Source organism: Acipenser ruthenus, chromosome 5 (assembly GCF_902713425.1).
Source record: "Acipenser ruthenus chromosome 5, fAciRut3.2 maternal haplotype, whole genome shotgun sequence".
In the NCBI taxonomy this organism is placed as follows: Eukaryota; Metazoa; Chordata; class Actinopteri; order Acipenseriformes; family Acipenseridae; genus Acipenser; species Acipenser ruthenus.
In genome coordinates, this window is record NC_081193.1 from 19115597 (window position 1) to 19127811 (window position 12215).

Here is a 12215-nt window from a genome sequence, read left to right on the forward strand (position 1 = left end):
TGCTCAAGGTCACACAGTGAGTTAGTGAGTGAGCTGGGATTTGAACTGGGGACCTGCTGGTTACAAGTCCTTTTCTTTAACCACCAGACCACACAAGAAACAACCCAGATCAATCATGTGTTCCTTCCAGCATCTCAGCTATTTCTTGCTAGGTTTGTACCATTATAATGGCCTAATTCCTCTTAGGGAATTTGCTCTAGATGTGAGGGGTTTGGCATTCAAAAAGAATGAAAATGAATGCAGGGGTCCTGGAGGCACATAGCGTAGAATGCATTTGTTTAATTAATATACTTACAATTTGACTCTAAAAATCTGGGTAGAGATCCAGCCCAAACAAAATGACCACAAATCCTTCTGATCATTTGACAGCTGTGGAGGGCTTATGCTGGATGAACGGAGACAGAACCCAGCCTGGGTCCAAACGTGCGCAAAACACACATCAGAGGACTTCACTCAACTGGCATCCACTCAAACATAATTAGCCATTTAATTCAAAGTACGAATAAATAAGCAGTGCGACTGATTCCCCTCCCAAACCAATAAACAGAGTTATGCTGGGGTCAGGCTGGAGGCAGTCAGTGGCACTGCAGTATGTGGAGAGTCCCAGCGCTGCACTCATTTGTGGTATCTGTGGCCTGTGGATTGGCTCCAACGCTAGCTCTTACCTTTCACCAGCAAACCCATTATTACCACTTGTGAGATGCTAGAAATCTGATCAAAGAGGAGAAAACTGCACATAGGTTTTGGGCTGCTAATCCTTATTAATGAAAGCAATTTGGGTTTAGCAACCCAAAGCTCTAGTTTCCGGACTGTTATTTAACACAGTTGTACTAACCAGTTTTTGTACAGTAAGACTATAAGGCTATTTGGAGAATTCATATATATATATATATATATATATATATATATATATATATATATATATATAATTATTCATTATAGCCTACTGTAAAAGCATTTTGATTAAAATAACAGTTTACTAAAACAGTCAAGTCTTTGTCCGAATGGTTTATTACACAGTATCCCAGTAGATGGCAATGTTGCCTCACTGTGCATTGACACAGTTACATTTTACCATTGACAGATTATGTTTTGAAATTTCTTATTTTATACAAGTTCCCACAGAAGGTTTTAACAAGGAGCAAGAACCATTGCACACTTTGTAACTTTTAAGCTTTTAAAATTTTGTTCAAAAGAAATTAGTTGGTAAAATACCATGCTGAGTAGTATAAAATTATATTTTGGGCATACCAGATTATATATTTTATTGTTATTGTCTTTTGATAAATGAGTGTACTTAAATATCAGCTGTTTCAATTTGGTATTTTTAAAAAACATTTTCAGTGGTCTTAATTTAGACCTTGTTTCCCACATCACAAAACATTCATAAAAAAAACCATAGAATCATCTTTTCAGCTTTTTACCTACACCAGAGCATCACTACACCGCAGTGCAATCTAGCACAAATGGCAGACAGTGGTCACTTTTGCATGCAGTCCAAGGACTGCATGGATTTGGAGGTTAAACTGCCCCCTCATCACTCCCCCATAAGGAGTTAGCGGATGCTTGCTTGTGTTGCAATGCTAGGCTGTGGCTTTCCTGATTTCAGTCTCCAGTGCTGTCCACGATAGGGTATTTGAAGAGTGTTAAGTTATGACCAATCTTTGGAAAGATGCTGGTCTGTCATGGCTGAAAAACATACTGTGAAGCTGAGAATAATAATGCCTCCCTACTATGTACTATAGATCTCAATGTCTAGTGATCATCTCAGCGATCCCACTAAAACAGCAGGACCTAAATGGATTATTACACATGTGGATCAATGTTCTCCTTGTTTAAAATAAGTTCATTTTTCCCCACTTGAGAAAAACAATAGCATCTGTCCTGTTCTGCCATACTCTTTTGGTGGCTGCCCCCAAACACTGCTTTATTTTTGGATTTTTAGAAACCATTGAAACATAGTTTTAAAAGGTTCATAAATGTCTACTGCAACGGTAATTGTATACAGTAAATTGAAGTCCAAGAACGCTGGTTGTGAGCTGAGGTCAGAACCAGTGTTCAGCTGTCATCTTGTGCCCTGTTCCTAACCAGAAGCCTGGTTATTTCGAACTGTCAAGCTGCCTTTTATTCATTCATTTATTCATTATGTTATGGTAACGTAACTGCAGTAATAGAAAAAAGACTTACAAACACCGGTTTGAATTATTAAAAAGTATCTTTGTGTATATGGTGGCACCAAGAAATAAAACAGAACAACATTTTACTCTTCTTTTTTATTTTTTATAAATGTGCATTGTTATTATTATTAGGGCTATAATATTATAATAACTGTCACTTTGGCAAGTGTATGTGTAGACTAGACATTATCTTTCATATTGTATTTATCTTCTGTACTGAACATAGAATCAAACAGGAAATTGTTGAACTAATTTGGTGATCTCTTATCTATATTGACTGTCAATTACAATAGGCTGGTGTAAGGATACATGCAAAGTGATTTGCTGCTGCAAAACACTCATGTTGTGGCCAAAATCTGCGTTTTGCACGCGCAAACAATGTTTAGCTGCTGTAAAGTGGAACTTTAGTGGCGACTAAAAATGTGGCATATGTAAAGAATGGTCTTCATCTGGTGTTGTGCCTGCCATCATTAATCAATTTAAATGATATTGAAATGTATTCAAATGAAGAAAAGAGCATGGAATTGGGTGGGATCTGGTTATTAAGTGGGCGCAAACATTATAATGTGGTGTAAGGATTTTGCCTTGCACTTGGGCAATTGCTGACCTTCAAAAACTTTGCACCTTGTAAGAGGAAGTGCAAACGATTGTAGAAGCAAGTAATTAAGAGCTGTATAAAACCACACACCTGCAGAGACCTGTCATTGGCTTCAGTATGGTTGCTGTGGTTCACTTCCTGATGCGGTGACGCTTGGCTCTTGTTGAGGACAGGCAGGAAAACCTTTGGAGGAGAAGGGCGATGGAGAAGACCCTGCATATTCAAACCAGGGTCACTTTGTTTGGAATGCCGGACAATGCGGTGGTAAGGTGTTATCGTCTTACTCCTCAATTCATCCTAGACCTAATAGCTGAATTTCACCTTTTTATACCTGGTTAACTGTCCTCCTGGTAACACTGACAGCATTGACTTTCTCCACTATAGATCATATGACCTCAGCCGTAAGGACTCTCAGCTCCTTCTCAGAAAACTTTTCTTAGTCTGGAGATTTGGATTTTGCAGCCACTTTTGTTTGCACTACGCCTATCCTTACATCAGCACCTAAATCTAAATTTTAGGCTAGTGGATTCCCTAGATTATGTCCAGCATGTTAAGGTCGTACTCATAAATGTGGCCATATTCTAGATTTAGTAATTTGTAATGGTTTAGTTGTTCAAAATTTCAAAAGTACTGATCTCACTTACTCTTTAGATGAGTTGATTTAACACTGTGACAAGCAGGCTCTAGTGGTTACGTCAGACCAGAAAGGAGTAAACAGACAGACAGTGGATGAAATGGTAAAGGCGCTTGCTTGCGCCGGTTTATTGTAAAATAAAAGGTTTGAACAAAACAAAACACAGGACACGGCACTTGCGGTCAAAATAAACAGACAAACAAAACGAACAGACACTAACAAACAGGGACGAACACTAAACAAACACGCACTGTGCTGGTCCTCCAGCACCACATAGCAATTGCTTACTATTTCTTTGTACTTTCGATTTTCTCTCCTCACTCTCTCCCGTTCCTTCGCCCTGAACACACAACCCTGAGTGAGTGAAACGTGCATCAATATATACAACTGTGCTGGGATTCAATTACCAATTAATTATTCACTTGAATCCCAGCACGTGAACTAAATCTGTGCAACCCTGTGCTTACATATTATTAACTACTTTAAATGCACGTGAAGTGATGTGCAATTCCGTACCTAAATACAATTATACATTTTAAATAACTTGTGCTGCACACACCCATTTATATCCCGTGCAGCCATCTCTATACACCAACATTAACACACATAACATACAACATATAACACACAAATGCACACAGGGGCGGGGCACATTGCCACAAACACCTACCGCATCTCTTTGACTAGTATCTACATACAGTAGCAGTTTAAACTCAGAGTGTCTTTTAAAAGAAGCTTGTCATGGTTTAATGATACGACTCATAAATTGAAATGTGAGGGTTGTAAATTGGAACGTAGATGGAAGGAATCTGAACTGCATCTTTATTACTTTGCATGGAAAAGTCTTTAGGTTAAATATAGGAAGGCTCTGACATTGGCTAGATCATTATATTATTCAAATTTAATCAAATCTTAGATTTATTTTTGCTTCCCTAGACACATTAGTAAATTCTCCCTCTAATACTCCCATCCTTAACATTGGCTCCTCTTATAGCTGCAATGACTTCTTAAATTATTTTCTAAATAAAATTCAGAAATCATATTGTACAGACTCCTTCTATCATGGAGGACTCTTAATTAGATAATTGTATCAATTAGGCCTGTTAAGGCTACTATGGAGGCTTTTTCCTTGAGAACCTGAACTGACAGAGCCAGTCCTGCATATGAGACCCACTACACAATGCTCTTGATCCCATTCCTACCAAACTATTAAAATATTTTTTGTGTGTTATTAATACTCAAATTTTAAAAATCATAAATGGATTACGTACCTCTGGTTAGTTCCATTAGCACTTGGACCTCAAAGTCCTTATCAGTTATCTCCAATCTGCTATTTTTAGTTAAGTTCTAGAAAGAGTTGTTGGCAATCAATTACACACATTTCTAGCATATATGAAAAATGTCAGCCTGGATTTCGTGCTGCACATAGCACAAAGACTGCCCTTGTTAGAGTTGTAAATTATGTGTTGATAAACTCTGATTTGGGCTTTCCCTCAATTTTGATTCTCCTAGATCTAAGTGCTGCTTTTGATGCTGTGGACCACTCCATTTTATTGAATCGCCTTGACAATCCTGAAAATCAGTAGGATTGTCAGGACGTGTCCTATCTTGGTTCCGGTTTTTTCTTTCCAATAATTTTCAGTTCATCCCTGTGGTTGCGCTGAAACTGGATTGTCTGAAGTTATCTCCGGTATTCTGCAGGGCTCTATTTTAAGTTCTTGGTTATTTTTGTTATATATATATATATATATATATATATATATATATATATATATATATATATATATATATATATATATATATATATATATATATATATGTTACCTTTAGGTGGTATTAGCTGCAGACATGGGGTGAAACTCCATTGTTTAAGCCAGGAATATTGGTCTTTTAAGCCACTTCTGCTGGGGTGTTATTAGCTGCTTGTCTTGCAGACATCAAGTGTTGGATGTCGCATAGCTTTTTAATGTTGAATTCTGATAAAACAGGTAATGCTAGAGGTCTCTCTAATCAAAATGTCAGTTTACTTGAGCTAGACTTTAGCAGTCTCTCATCAGAACTAAAACTAGAAATGAGAAATTCAGGGATTATCTTTGACCCTGATCTATCATTCGAGACTCATATTAGGAAAGTTACTAAATTATCCTTTTATCATTTGGAGAAATATAGCTAAACTTAGACCTATTATTTCTGTACCTGATGCAGAAAGACTAATGCATGACTTTGTTTAATCTGGAATTGATTATTGTAATGCACTTTTTTTTCTGGTATCCCAAAACATGTGGTGTCTCGTTTACAGCTTATTCAGAACACTGCCACTAGGATTATGACTAAAATGAGAAAATGTGAACATATTACCCCTGTTTTGGCCTCTTTGCACTGGCTCCCTGTGCAATTTAGAATTGAGTTTAAGATTTTGCTTTTAATTTATAAGGCCTTGAATAGATTATCACCCAGTTACTTACAGGAATTGTTAACCCTGTATATTCTTAATCACACTCTTAGATCACAGGATGCAGGGCTGTTGTTTATCCCTAAGGTGAATAAAAATAATACAGGAGGAAGGGCCTTTTCTTGAAAAGCTTCTACATTATGGAATGCTCTGCCTTCTTCTGCAAGGGAAGCTGGGACTCTTACTGTTTTTAAATCAAGATGGAAAATGTATTTTTAATTGTTATATTTTTTCAAACTAGCTTTTTAACTGTACACAAAATGCCACTGGGATTTGAATTGATCAACTCAAATCTGAACTCGAACTATGGCCACAGTCAGGCTGCTACCTTTTTCATCAGCAGTTAAGAATTACATTGGCTCCTGGATGTTTAATAAAGTGGCCAATTTTTTCACCCCGATTTTTCTACCCAATTTGGAATGTGCAATTATGTTCCTTCACCGCAGCAATTCCCCACAGCAGCTGAGAAGAACTGAAGATCAGTGGGCATCCTCCGAGCTGCTTGAGCCCACAGGGTGTCTGGCCAGTAGGGTCCACTACAGCGTGACGAAAAGAAACAGGCCCTGCTGATTCTCCCAATGCGACGCTCCCTTTGGAATCCCCAGTGAAGATCAATGACTTTGCACAGCCAGGGCGCAAACCTACGCTCCCCAGTTAAAATCGGTTTGATATCACTCATTTGCCAATGGAAATGCACAGGATCCATTTCAAATTGCTTTCAATTCGATGGCATATTAATTCTCATTTTGTGGTCTAATTAGAAGATTGACCTGTAGCACAGATATAAAAAATGCACACCATTGTATAATACACCATCATTTAAAACATTTGAAAGCCTTATTACAGTATAACTGCAAGTAACTGGAAAGTTGCAAAACCACCATGACTAAGTGGTTGTTTCGCAGGCCAGCAGTTCATCCAAAATGGTGCCCACAAAAAATCTTTAGTGCATAACATCCTGACTATGAAGTTTGTTGCAAACCATATGCTAGTACAGGAGGACTGAAAATCAATGGACATCCCCCATTTCCACTGTCTGAACAGTGGCCTCTTTTTACCCAAGACTGGAAATGTGCATGTTAACCCAGGGGAGCCTTTCCCTTTAGAAAACTACTGTATGGTTATACAACAAAGGCACCGTATCATCATACCACTATGTACACGTCAGAGGATTTTGATTACACTATAGTACACATACAGTACATATTACTATCGTCTGCATGTGCCTGAGGCCCCATTAAAGAGAAGTTTAATTTGTTCATTTTGTGGCAACAAACTTATGCTTTCACTGTCAATTTTTTTTATCGTACTATGCTTCATCAAAGTCAATATTTAGAGAACAATGTTTAGACAAATAGCTTTGACCATTTGAGGCAGATGAAAATGTAATTTCAGCTCAACCACTTAATTAAGATAATGTAGGGTTTGCATCCCTAGCACCAAAAGCATCCCTTTAATCGCAAGACCACTGAGGGGTTGAAACTGAACGAGTTTACATTTTGTGTATTTTTAAATGAGAACCTTGAATTAAAAGCCACATGGAAAAACAAGAGATGAAAGAAACAATGACATTCCTTCTCACAGACAAGGAGTTAGAATAACTGGAGCTAAATATAAATGCGTGTTATTTATAGATTTATACACTCAATATAAAAAAAAAATCCTAAACTATAATTTACCTCAGGCCATCTTGCATTATGATAGTGTTGATTCATTTACATTTTTTATGTTTTACTGGAGTGAAGAACATCATGTGGAAACTATCAACAAAATGCCATTGCTCTTTGACTAACACCTTTTCTACACTATTGCTGTTTTGTCCCCAACTGACTAACTACCCTGTATAACTAATCCAACTACAGTCACAGACAAAAGCCCACTACACTTAATATAAAATAATCCAAGAAAACATGTTAAATACAAGCAATTAGCTCACATTAGCCACTAATTACCGGTAATATGACAAAGACCAAAATACACAATTTAAATTTGTATAAAAAAAACCAAAAGAAATGAAGCAATTCAATCTCTCTCAATCACCACTACTTTTAGAATAAACAGGCTGGTTGATTTTAAAACTGCGGACATTAATAACTGCTCATACCCTAAGCTATACAAAAGAAAACATTTCATTACTTTAACAGTCTTACTAGTATAAAATTAAGTCAGAGGTTATTGATGAAACAATGAGGTTATAGTTTGATTTCAGGTTCTACTTGCAGCTGTGTGTGTCAGTACAGTGATTGCACTTCCTGAACACTCACTGGCGGTGTTTACATGCAAGTTTTAATCACGCTACTATAGTGCATTCATGACGTGTCACACGCAAATGACGCATGATTGTGCTCGTTCCAAAAGTGCACGGCAAAAAAAGTGTGTGACTTAAGTGTCATTACACTTTGGTAAAGCACGGTAAAGTGCGCGCTAATTGGCCTAATTAGTCCCATAGCAACAAACTCCAGTCGTGCAAAATACTTAACGATAGACTTTCATGAAATAACATGATACCTCCTTGTGGCAATGTGCCCCGCCCCTGTGTGCATATTATGTGTTGTATGTTGCGTGCGTGTGTAAATGTTGGTGTATAGTCATTGGTACACGGGATATAAACGGGTCTGTGTTTCACGTGTGATTTAAAAGGTAGATTTGTATTTAGGCACGAGGAGGGTACAAATCACTTCACGTGCTGGTTAAATGTAATATGTGAGCACGGGGTTGCACAGAATTAATTCACGTGCTGGGATTCAAGTGAATAATTAATTAGTAATTGAATCCCAGCACAACAGTATATTTAGATGCACATTTCTTTCACTCGTGGTTGGGTGTTCGAGAGTGGAGAACGGGAGAGAGAGAGAGAGAGAGAGAGAGAGAGAGAGAGAGAGAGAGAGAGAGAGAGAGAGAGAGGGAGAGGGAGAGGGAGAGGGAGAGGGAGAGGGAGAGAGAAGGAGAAAGAAAAGCGAAATAAAAACGTAAAGTGTTTGTTCTCACCGTGTTTGTTTGTCTCCGTGCACCGTTTGTTAAGTGTTAGTTCGTTTTGTCTGTCTATTTATTTTGGCTTAAAGTGCCGTGTCCTGTTTTGTATTGAAACCTTTTATTTTCTGTTCTGTTTAATTATTAAATGCTGAGCGCAATCACGCGCCCAGCTTCACCAAACCACATCTCTCTGTTTATTTATTTCCTGGCTCTGGTCTGACACCACCCACTCCGGCCGTCTTTGTGACACTCCTCCACTTCCCCTATGTAAAAGAACGCTCTTCTCTGGGATACGGTCTTTCTGTCCTCCTCTGTGTAAGTAAGATTTTCCTTATCCCAGTCTTACTAATACAAATCAGTTAAATATCCATCCATCCATTATTATCAATCCGCTTCTCCTGATGAGGGTCGCGGCTGAATTATATATAAATTGCATATAGAGATGTTGATTTATACCATTATTTATTCATTTCAGTGTATTATGAACAATGCATGAGAACTACTAGATTGACACCAGGTCCGCTGGACGGATGAGGAAACTCGTTCCCCCCTCCACATTATTGCGGACCTGGGGGTTATGGATGAACTGGATTCAATATGGTAATTGCGCCAGCCATCATTTACTTTTCTAAACTAAAATATGCTACCGCGGTAAAGTTAGCTTGACGTTTGATATTCGTTTGATATTCAACTCAAGCTAACCCGACATGAATGAAAATGGCTGTATCTCGCCAACCACAGAAGCTCAAACCAACTTTAATTTAAAGGAGACCAATTGTGAATTGTTTCACAGTCTCTGTTTTACATGTGAATCCTAAGAATAATTTCTGGAAAATAATTACATACCGCACTGTGGGAGGGTGCGGGTATTCACTGACACGGGAGACAGAAATGGTAGTTGACAACACCACACAGGTGCTCGGTTTTATTATTTTCTTTTTGTACTCTGGTGAGGTGTACTGATTTCTTTGAGCCCGTAGAGGGCGCTTGTGGTCCGTGGACTGGCTACCAGCTATGGTATCCAGAACCAACGGGGAATACCACGGCAGGGTACTCAGCTACAGTCCGGCACTCGCAGGTGCTCACAAATTCTAAAAACGAAAAAGGCAAAAAGAAACAGGGAAAATAAAACACAGTAAGGAAAAAATACAAAATAAATGTGCTGCACTTCGCAGCGTGAATCTCCCCAGTCGTCGCTACCTGTACGACCCGGGACTCCGTCCTACACTCTGCTGTCTCACTGTACAACAATACTGGGGCTGCCCAACGATCCCCCACTTTTCCCTTTCTTTCTTTAAAATTATTTTCTTTGATTTTTCTTTCCGGGCGTTTGTTATCCTCCCGTCTTTCGGTAGTCAAAGCGAGACCGCCTTGCTCGCTGTTCCAGTTTAAAGGGGCAGATCTGAGGAAACAACAGAGTGTTACTTTATAGGTTAACAATCCCATTAAAGTCCGCCTCCCAGCCACTCGGAGAGGGGAAAAGCACACACACCCTCTTCCCCATCTCTCCGTGTCACCGCCATGACTGGCAGGCAGACCCCACGGGACTGCCGCCCCCTTCCTGCAGCATCGTGCATGCGTCAGACGGCCAGTCCAGGTCTCTCCCTGTTACACGCACATACGCACACTTAGCCTCAGCCACGCGTAAATGGGCTTTATCTCCCCAACCACAGTAGCTAGAGCGTCCAAACCAACTTTGATGTGAAGAAGACCAATTGTGAATTATTTCACAAGCTCTCCTTTACATGTAAATCAAACAAATAAATTGTGAAAAACAATAACATACCGCATATACGCACACAGGCTACCTGACACGCGTAAAATGGCTTTATCTCCTCAACTACAGCAGCTACAGCGCTCAAACCAACTTTAATTTAAAGGATGCAAAATGTGAATTGTTTCCTCAGTTTTTGTTTTAACTGTGAAGCCTAAGAATAATTTGTGAATACAATAACATATCGCATATACACACCACTGTCCCAGCGTCAATTAAAAGTGCTCGATATCCCCAACCACAGCAGCTATAGCATTTTCAAAACAATTTTAATTTGAAGAAGACCAGTTGTGGAATGTTTTACAGCTTCTGTTTTACTAATAATAATTTGTGAAAAAACAAATGGTTGGGGATATCAAGCCATTTTACGCATGTCGGGCTAAGTGTGTGCGCATATGCAATATGTTTTGTTTTTCGCATATTATTCTTAGGATTCACATGTAAAACAAAAGCTGTGAAGCAATTCACAACTGTTCTTCTTTAAATTAAAGTTGGTTTGAACGCTGTAGCTGCTGTAGCTGCTGATCCAGGAGCATCGTCTGATGCGCCTGGAGTACAGAAGGATGTACCGTCTGATTGCACGCACCGCTGCCAGGCAGGATCGGCAATACAACCACCTCTTGGAAAGGCTGGACCACGCTGATCAACAGCACCAAGAGGTGGTTGCGTTGCACGCCGAATTTCTGCACACAATAACAAGAGAACTGCAGGTGCCTACCCCAGCTCCCGCTGAGGTGGGCACCCGTTCTGCTGTGCGCAGTCCTGCCGAATCAGCGGTTCGAGAAGTTTGTACAGAGCAATACCCACTCGCTTCTGCAGCGCCACAGGTGTACGGACATGTATTGGTGACGGCTCCATGTCCACCCGTACAAGTTCCACCAGTTGGTCAAACGTAGGTCGGATGACCCGAAATGTTTCAATCCATTGTTCGTCAGAGAAAGACTCTGAAGCACAACCTCCTCCCACCAAACAGAGGGACGATGATGCGCCCGCATTCGTCTTTCCTGCAGATGTACAAATAGAGGTCTGTACATAGGGACGAAGTGGATGAGGGTGTCTTCTGAAAAGAAAGCTCTAGATAAGAAAGCAATAGATGCACGATTCCTTTCCTGCAAACCCATTGCATGGGACTGAAGGAGTTCTTCCCATACAAGACTTAATCTAGCCAGTGTTTGTCTGCGTCTTCTCCATCCATCCAACTACATTGTAAGTAGGCCTATGATTTTATATATCCTTATAACTAATTAGCAAATACACACAAATTATGTATTTATTATATTAACAGCGTTTGTGTAAGTTTCCACATTTTCTGCATAATTAATTTTAATATTTCAACAAAGTACCTGTGTTTGAAACCAACACATCATGAGCTGTTTTTAATATATTTGTTCAACATTCACGCACATTTGTGATTACACCATGTAACAATTTTTTTTTTTTTTTTGGTTCCTGGGTAGTAAGTGTTATTTCCTAATTGCTTATGCCTCAAAAGTATAGAAAATGGCTATTATTCCCCACAAACTTTGCTTTTGTGTCCAGGACAGTGATATTTTGAAATGTACCTATTTTCCTGAACATTCCAGATAGATTCAGTGCTGAGTAAACTT